Source organism: Tachypleus tridentatus, chromosome 3 (assembly GCF_004210375.1).
Source record: "Tachypleus tridentatus isolate NWPU-2018 chromosome 3, ASM421037v1, whole genome shotgun sequence".
In the NCBI taxonomy this organism is placed as follows: Eukaryota; Metazoa; Arthropoda; class Merostomata; order Xiphosura; family Limulidae; genus Tachypleus; species Tachypleus tridentatus.
In genome coordinates this window covers 52,040,091-52,050,832 of record NC_134827.1, presented here as the reverse complement: position 1 = coordinate 52,050,832, position 10,742 = coordinate 52,040,091, and positions in this window count along the sequence as shown.

The window sequence follows — 10,742 nt, the reverse complement described above, 5'->3', positions numbered from 1 at the left end:
TTTACCCACATTCTGAAGTTTCAATCAGTTCTAAAAACATTGTGTAAACGTTTACTTATAAACTTCAGTAACAAGATACAATTTCTAGTGATAAATGAGGAACATCTACAACTTAACACAGAATCTTACCCTCACAGTTTCCTTACTACAAAAACAACCACTCCAATATATAAATTTATGATTATTTAAACCAATATACAAAGAACGAAAGAAATTAAGACGTGGATAAGAAAATCTTGTCTAGATGGGTGTGTTATAAAATGACGGCCAATCCTGCTGTTCGTTGGTAAAGAGTAGCTCAAAAGATGGCGGTGGGTTGTGTTTACTAACCAGCTGCCTTTCCTCTAACCTCTCTGAATCAGGAAGGCCAGGTGCAGATAGCTCTCGAGTAGCTATGTGACAAATTTAAATTACACATGAATAAGGAAAAGTACCTTAACCACAATAAAACCTTACAACACATTAAAGTGCTCCCTAAACAACACTAGATTTAAGTTTTATATTGTTGTCTGGCCTTATCACATCACTGAAGTTTATATTGTCTAGCCTTGATCATTCATTACTTTGAAGTCTATGTTGTTGTCTAACCCTAATCACTAGATTAAAGTCTATGTTGTTATCTAACCCTAATCACTACACTTAAGTCTATGTTGTTGTCTAACTAATCACTAGATTGAAGTCTATGTTGTTGTCTAACCCTAATCACTACATTGAAGTCTATGTTGTTGCTCGCACATTTGTTGAGAACACCAAAGCAACCCTCTGTTAATATAAATGTTTCGCTACTACTTGACTGTGTAATGAGAAAACGTTATTATAACAAAGTCAAGTCGTATCAAAACTTTTATTTTCTAACGTGGGTTTTTGGTTATCAAAGTTTAATTTGTTAATCTAACTTGAATTAATACTTACAAAACCTGTCCTATCATCTTCATACACAACAAATCTGTTTTAACAAGTTTACAGACTGTCAGTTAATCACAAAACACGTTTAGCCCTGAGGTATTCCTTCTATAGCCACATACTGCCAGCGCTGTCCTGACAACAAGTAGTTGATTTAATAGCACGCATGTACGAAGTATGGGAAACTTTACTGATGTCTTCTTACAACATCGGTTATGTCAAGGCCGTGTAATATATTTCCTGGTAGATGTTCGCGTTCTACTAACCACGGACGTTCATTGTGTTGTTACCAAATCCTACGATAACCAAATAAATTACAACACCAGTTAAGACAAAAAAAAACACGTTTTAACACTAGGTAGCGCAAACGATTATTTGTAATCCTGATCTTTAAGTAAAGAAACATACGTAATATCATCCAATCACCATTCAATACTCATCAAAACGTGCCAACCACAACCTGCGCTAAATTAAACAAAATTCTTGCTTATAATAACACAGACGTCAGTCGCCAAAAAGAACACGCAATAAGTTATTTTTTAAATAAAAATTATCTTTCGTTACTTGTTCGTACAAAATACTTAATAAATAATATTGATGCGCCAAATAGTTTTTGTACAGAAACGGATTTTATCATGGGGTAGTTTTTCTTAGTCAGTGGTCACCTGGTAGGGTAATTCTTTGACATACCTGATGCACCAGGTGTCTCTGTACAAAAATATAAAAGAAATAATTGTTGTTTTGAATTAAGCACAAAGCTACACAACGGACTATCTGTGTTCTGCCCACCACTGGTATCGAAACCCGGTTTTTAGCGTTGCAAGTCCGCAGACATACCGCTGAGCCACTGGGAGGATGAAAAAAAACATTTTTCTTATCTAACAACTTAGAAATAATGAAAACACTGAATACATGGTGAAACCTTAGTACACAGCGTGACAATGACCGCTGCGGAAATCGAAAACCGAGTTTTAACGTCATGAGTCCATTGACTTACCGCTGAGCTCGCGAGACACATGAGAATGAAAGACCATTAAAGTATCCCACGATGTTCCAAAACAAGCATGATCAACAAAAAAAGTTTGCTTCAGAAACGTAACTAATTAACCCAGGTTTATTATTTATAATAATTATTGACTCGACAGTGTAACACTAGGCTGTGAGATTAGAAACACATCATTCAATTTTGTAAGAATAAATCAACAGATAATACGAGAAGACATAATACTATTATACGAAGTTGTTAAACGAATGCTAATGCTGGGATAATTAACTCAATTTACCAACTTAGCACGGCCTAGCGGGTTGCCGGTTAGAATTAGATCGTGAACATGCTTGACCTTTAAACTGTAGGGAGGTTTTAAGGTTACATTCAGTCCCGGTTTCGTTAGTAAAGAGAAGCTTCAGAGTTGACTGTTGGTGATGCAGACTACCCAGGTTTCCTGTACCCTATTGTTTGTTTGTTTTGGAATTTCGCACAAAGCTACTCGAGGGCTATCTGTGCTAGCCGTCCCTAATTTTGCAGTGTAAGACTAGAGGGAAGGCAGCTAGTCATCACCACCCACCGCCAACTCTTGGGCTACTCTTTTACCAACGAATAGTGGGATTGACCGTCACATTATACGCCCCCACGGCTGGGAGGGCGAGCATGTTTAGCGCGACGCGGGCGCGAACCCGCGACCCTCGGATTACGAGTCGCACGCCTTACGCACTTGGCCATGCCGGGCCCCTGTACCCTATTATTTCTAAACTAGAAGCAGCTAACGCAGTATATTACTTTTAAACTAGAGACATTTAACGAAGTATATTATAAACTAGGAACATCTAGCATAGTATATTACTTCCAAACTAAGGATATCTAACGTGGTATATTAATTCTAAACTTGGAACAACTACCGTAGTATATTACTTATAAACTAGGAACATTTAGCATATTATCTCGGTTAGCACTGGTCACTAGTGAATTACACGAAATGAACATTTGTTTGAAATTTTAAAGTTTGCTATTATACAGTTATACTATCTACATATTCTATCACATTCAATTAAAATCAGGTTACTAAAGTACGTTACTAACTTATCAGTATTTAATTTATGAATCATTTCCGTAAGATGACCCCTTTCAAACCAAATAACTATATAAATAATATGCTTTCGTTTGTCTGTCTGAACTTTTCTTACAAATTTCGCGATAAATTTGTTTGTTTGTTTTGGAATTTCGCACAAAGCTACTCGAGGGCTATCTGTGCTAGCCGTCCCTAATTTAGCAGTGTAAGACTAGAGGGAAGGCAACTAGTCATCACCACCCACCGCCAACTCTTGGGCTACTCTTTTACCAACGAATAGTGGGATTGACGGTAACATTATACACCCCCACGGCTGGGAGGGCGAGCATGTTTAGCGCGACACGGGTGCGAACCCGCGGCCATCGGATTACGAGTCGCACGCCTTACGCCCTTGGCCATGCCAGGCCATTCGCGATCAAACATTATGCATTTCATGTCGTTAGAAAAACCTTTGTCTTAGAAGCAGGGGCGTAGATTTTTTACACCCGATGGTTGGGGATGATTTTTGCAACCACTTATGAGAACTGTTCAATTTGCAACTTGGTAATGATTGGTTCATGATTACATGAACCTGAAAGTTGTAAACATGCAGTCACAGAGTAATCTTGTTGCCACGATACTTGCATTATACTTAGGCCTACTGACTGATACTTACGAACTATCGCTTAGATCGAAAAGCTTAGAAGCACGCCTATATTAAAGATGTGGGCCCGGCATGGCCAAGCGTGTTAAGGCGTGCGACTCGTAATCTGAGGGTCACGGGTTCGCATCCCCTTCGCGCCTAACATGCTAGCCCTATCAGTCGAGGGGACGTTATAATGTGACGGTCAATCCCACTATTCGTTGGTAAAAGAGTAGCCCAAGAGTTGGCGGTGGGTGGTGATGACTAGCTGCCTTCCCTCTAGTCTTACACTGCTAAATTAGGGACGGCTAGCACAGATAGCCCTCGAGTAGCTTTGTGCGAAATACAAAACAGACAAACAAACAATTGTATATACTTTTAACCTACTTCTCTCTTCACTATAGTCTCATTCTTCCTTTCATATCCTAAAACCTTGTCATACACTACAGATTAATTACTAGACTTGTACAACAATATTATATATCTGTTAGCTACATAAAACAACCAAACTTAGTAATAGTTACCAGTGGCCTTGTACAACGAAATATTATATACCTGTTAGCTACGTAAAACAACCAAACTTAGTAATAGTTACCAGTGGCCTTGAACAACAATATTATATATCTGTTAGCTACATAAAGCAACCAAACTTAGTAATAGTTACCAGTGGCCTTGAACAACAATATTATATATCTGTTAGCTACATAAAGCAACCAAACTTAGTAATAGTTACCAGTGGCCTTGAACAACACTATTATATACTTGTTAGCTACATAAAGCAACCAAACTTAGTAATAGTTACCAGTGGCCTTGAACAACACTATTATATACTTGTTAGCTACATAAAGCAACCAAACTTAGTAATAGTTACCAGTGGCCTTGAACAACAATATTATATATCTGTTAGCTACATAAAACAACCAAACTTACTAATAGTTACCAGTGGCCTTGTACAACACTATTATATACCTGTAAGCTACTTCAAACAACAAAACTTAGTAAGAGTTACCAGTGGCCTTGTACAACAATATTATATACCGGTTAGCTACATAAAACAACCAAACTTAATAATAGTTAGCTTTGTACAACAATATTATATACTTGTTAGCTACTTCAAACAACAAAACTTAATAAGAGTTACCAGTGGCCTTGTACAACACTATTATATACCTGTTAGCTACATAAAACAACCAAACTTAGTAATAGTTACCAGTGGCCTTGTACTACAATATTATATACCTGTAAGCTACTTCAAACAACAAAACTTAGTAAGAGTTACCAGTGGCCTTGTACAACAATATTTTATACTTGTTAGCTACTTCAAACAACAAAACTTAGTAAGAGTTACCAGTGGCCTTGAACAACAATATTATATACCTGTAAGCTACATAAAACAACCAAACTTAGTAAGAGTTACCAGTGGCCTTGTACAACAATATTTTATACTTGTTAGCTACTTCAAACAACAAAACTTAGTAAGAGTTACCAGTGGCCTTGTACTACAATATTATATACTTCATAGCTTCATAGCTACTTATTATATACTTCATAGCTACTTCAAACAACAAAACTTAGTAATAGTTACCAGTGGCCTTGTACAACACTATTATATACCTGTTAGCTACATAAAACAACCAAACTTAGTAATAGATACCAGTGGCCTTGTACTACAATATTATATACCTGTAAGCTACTTCAAACAACAAAACTTAGTAAGAGTTACCAGTGGCCTTGTACAACAATATTTTATACTTGTTAGCTACTTCAAACAACAAAACTTAGAAAGAGTTACCAGTGGCCTTGAACAACAATATTATATACCTGTAAGCTACTTCAAACAACAAAACTTAGTAAGAGTTACCAGTGGCCTTGTACTACAATATTATATACTTCATAGCTACTTCAAACAACAAAACTTAGTAATAGTTACCAGTGGCTTTGTACAACAATATTATATACCGGTTAGCTACATAAAACAACCAAACTTAATAATAGTTAGCTTTGTACAACAATATTATATACTCGTTAGCTACTTCAAACAACAAAACTTAGTAAGAGTTACCAGTGGCCTTGTACAACACTATTATATACCTGTTAGCTACATAAAACAACCAAACTTTGTAATAGTTACCAGTGGCCTTGTACTACAATATTATATACCTGTAAGCTACTTCAAACAAAAAAACTTAGTAAGAGTTACCAGTGGCCTTGTACAACAATATTTTATACTTGTTAGCTACTTCAAACAACAAAACTTAGTAAGAGTTACCAGTGGCCTTGTACAACAATATTTTATACTTGTTAGCTACTTCAAACAACAAAACTTAGTAAGAGTTACCAGTGGCCTTGAACAACAATATTATATACCTGTAAGCTACTTCAAACAACAAAACTTAGTAAGAGTTACCAGTGGCCTTGTACTACAATATGATATACTTCATAGCTACTTCAAACAACAAAACTTAATAATAGTTACCAGTGGCCTTGTACAACACTATTATATACCTGTTAGCTACATAAAACAACCAAACTTAGTAATAGTTACCAGTGGCTTTGTACAACAATGTTATATATTTATTAACTGCTTAAAATAATCAAACTTAGTAGCAGTTATCAGTGGCCTTGTACAACAATATTATATACTTGTTAGCTACTTAACCAAACTTCGTAACAGTTACAAGTGGCCTGGTTGAACAATATTTATATACTTGTTAGCTACTTAAAAAACCAAAACTTAGTAACATTTACCAGAGTCCATGTACAATAATATTAGATACTTGTTAACTACTTAAAACAATGAAGCTTAGTAACAGTATTCGGAGGCCTTGACGAAAAATATTATATACTTATTAACTACCTAAAACAACCAAACTTAGTAACAGTTACCAGTCGTCTTCTACAACAACACTATGCACTTGTTAATTACGTAAAACAACAAAACTTAATAATAGTTACCAGTGGCCTTGTACAACAATATTATATACTTGTTAGCTACTTCAAACAACAAAACTTAGTAAGAGTTACCAGTCTTCTTGTACAACAAAATTTCATACCTATTAGCTACTTACAACAATCAAACTTAGTAAAAATTACCAGTGGCCTCTACAACAATATTTTATAGTTGATAGCTACTTAAAAACAAAACTAAGTAACAGTTACCAGTGTTCTTGTACAACAATATTATGCACTAGTTAGCTACGCAAAACAATGAAACCTAGTAATAGTTACCAGTGGTCTTGTACAACAATATTATATACTTGTTAGCTACTTAAAACAACCAAACTTAGTAACAGTTACCAGTGGCCTTGTAAAACAATACTATACTTGTTAACTACTTGAAACAACAAAACTTAGTAATAGTTACCAGTGGCTTTGTACAACAATGTTATATATTTATTAACTGCTTAAAATAATCAAACTTAGTAGCAGTTATCAGTGGCCTTGTACAACAATATTAGATACTTGTTAGCTACTTAACCAAACTTCGTAACAGTTACAAGTGGCCTGGTTGAACAATATTTATATACTTGTTAGCTACTTAAAAAACCAAAACTTAGTAACATTTACCAGAGTCCTTGTACAATAATATTAGATACTTGTTAACTACCTAAAACAACCAAACTTAGTAACAGTTACCAGTCGTCTTCTACAACAATACTATGCACTTGTTAATTACGTAAAACAACCAAACTTAGCAACTGTTACCAGTGGCCTTGTACAACAATATTATATACTTGTTAGCTACTTAACCAAACTTAGTAATAGTTACCAGTGGCCTTGTAAAACAATATTTATATACTTGTTAGCTACTTAAAAAACAAAACTTAGTAACAGTTACCAGAGGTCTTGTACAACAATATTTGATACTTGTTAATTACTTAAAAGAATGAAACTAAGTAACAGTTATCAAAGGCCTTGAACAAGAATATTATATACTTGTTAACTACTTAAAACAATCAAACTTAGCAATAGTTATCAGCGGCCTTGCACAACAATATTATATACTTGTTAACTATTTGAAACAACAAAACTTAGTAATAGTTACTAGTGGCTTTGTACAACAATATTATATATTTATTAACTGCTTAAAATAATCAAACATAGTAGCAGTTACCAGTGGCCTTGTACAACAATATTTTGTACTTGTTAGCTAATTAAAACAACCAAACGTAGTAATAGTTACCAGTGCCCTTGTACAATAATATCCTATACCTGTGAGATACTTTAAACAACAAAACTTAGTGACATTTACCAGTGCCTTGTGCGGCAATATTATATACTTGTTAGCTACTTAAAACAACCAAACTTAGTTATAGTTACCAGTGTCCTTGTAAAATAGTTTTACATACTTTAGCTATTATCAAAAATTAATCTTAGAAGTAGTTTCTACTGGTTTTGAAGTATAATATCATTTTCATGTTAAATTTTTACAGAAAGAAACTCACCCATCTGTCCCTTACAACATAGCATGACTGTTAGGTTAATTTCAAAAATCAATTTTTAGACGGCTATCGGAACAGCATCTGAAGCAGTAATCTTGATGGAGAGTAGTAGCCCAACGTGACAAACATTGTATTATAAGATGCGTTATCATTGAAGATACATTTAAATTAACATATTTATTTATTTTCTAGTTGTCTGTTTAAACAAAATATTTATAAAAGAAATTCCGTCGGAAAATTCTTTTCTAAACTTAGTTTTAGCTTGCAGTAAGACAAAACTGTAAATATGCACGAAACTGACGACATCTCAGGCGCCACCTATCGAGATCTTTAGGTTATCTTAAACTTGGAGCAGGGTCCCTCTAGATTAGTAACGATGCACCTGTAGTTGTCATAGTAACTCAGTTTTTCTCGTAGTGATACTGCTGGCTGAGATTCTGGAGAAGTGTTAAACTGTACACTTTAGCTCCATCTTTTGCTAAACTTGGTAATGAGAAGAAATATTTTGGCGTGCAAAGAGAAAATGTGACTGATCCGTACAGTTCTACAGAAATTTTAATAAGAGAAGGGGTGGGGTAGCTAAAGTAGTGATTTAAACAATTAAAATTTTATTGAGTAAACTTTATAGTCAAGGAACGTTTAACTTATTTAAACTGCTTTATACTTCTCCATTAGATCGGCACCAAGATAGTGGTTTGAGATTCAAGAGTTTGTTTGTTTTGGAATTTCGCACAAAGCTACTCGAGGGCTATCTGTGCTAGCCGTCCCTAATTTAACAGTGTAAGACTAGAGGAAAGGCAGCTAGTCATCACCACCCACCGCCAACTCTTGGGCTACTCTTTTACCAACGAATAGTGGGATTGACCGTCACATTATACACCCCCACGGCTGAGAGGGCGAGCATATTTAGCGCGACGCGGGCGCGAACCCGCGACCCTCGGATTACGAGTCGCACGCCTTACGCACTTGGCCATGCCACGCCAGATTCAAGAGAGCTTCAATAGTACGAAGCTTGAAACATCTTCATTAACTCAAGTTAAATGGTGGAAGTTCGTAATAAACAATCCACATATTCATGAATTGGTAAAAACGCACAAAAAGAAAGAAAAAAAAACGTTAAACAAGCCTTTTAAACCTCGACTTTGCTGGACGTTTGTGAAATAAACACATAAACTTTGCTCACATTTCTAATGGAATCATTCAGCTTACTAGATCGGTAGTTATTTCAATTTTATGTTTTTAGTAAATACTTTTTCCAAAGTTGAAAATATTATTATGGTATGTATGTTACAAAACTGCATAGTGGAATATTAGTGTTGTGTTTACCAAAGTGATCGAATTTCGAATTCTAGTGTTATAAGCCAACAAGGTTATACCATTTTATTAAGCCTCTTGCCTAAATACTCAATAAACACTATATTTGTTCGCATGTTAATATAATTGTGTTTCAAATGTTTACTTGGTTAATAACTCAATATCTGTTAAACACACAGACGGGTAGACCTAGTTGACTAAAGCATTTCTCCTGTGAGTAGAAGGGGGGATTGAATCCTATTCGAATCTCAGGTTTAATTTCTTAAGAAATATCCCAGTTTTCACAGAACTCAGGACCATAAAAGCATTTTTCAGCCAGATGTTTAAACTGGCGTTAAATGGTTTGTTAGTCGATTAGCAGTGATACGACTTTTACTACACAGATATTCCGGACACGGGAGTTAAAGTGACGAATATTCTTCGAATAAAGAAAACGACCCTATGTTGGCGTTTCATGCGTGTAAAGAAGTCGACATCCACTTCATGGACACAGTCTTGCTAAACCGTTTTCTGTTAACTTATGTGCCAGTTTCAACTGTTTCGTCAAAATGCACAAAACAGAACAAAATCTATAGAAACAACGATCTACAAGCGAGTTTCAGTGATGTCGAGAAACCCACTTGTTGAGAAATTTATATGCAAAAACGGCTCGTTTGGGTTGAGAAAATATTTTACATAGAAGAGCGAACAACGTTTCGACCTTCGGTCATCGTCAGGTTCACCTGAATGTATAAATTTTACAAGCGAGTTTAATTTTACAAAAAAAAAATAAAAAATCCCAGGGCTATCTGTACCCTAATTTAGAAGTTACAAACTAGACGGAAGATGTGTAATTAATTTCACTCACCACTAACTATTTACCAACGATAACGTCACCTCGACTGGAAAAAATCTAGTATGTTCGATAATGTGATTCGATCTATCGACTCGCAAATTGCAAGAAGAGTGCCTCAGAAAGCTCTATGGCGAAATAAGCAGCCTCCCAAACCACTTGGTTCTTTATAGGATGTGGTTAACATTTCGTCCAAGGATAAACATTTCCTTAGAATTTCAGGCCTAGCTATAAAAGAGTCAACTCACTGCCTAAACGTTCTTTGGGCGATTTTCGAAAACTGACAGCGAACCACGAGCCTCCGGATTCACACTTTCATCTACGCTAACCATTAGATCATATAAAATAAGACATGCAGACATAATTAATACCTGTCGTAAATTTCTGATAAATATGAGTTCTTAAAATTTAAAATAAAATAAATCAACAATCGTATCGGTAACTTAGACCTGATTTCTTTATTAAAACGTGACTCTGGCAACCGATTACTGATTTATTTAATAATAAATCACTTCGGGTGTGTGTGTGTGTGTGTGTTATTCTTTTACGAAAGCCACATCAGA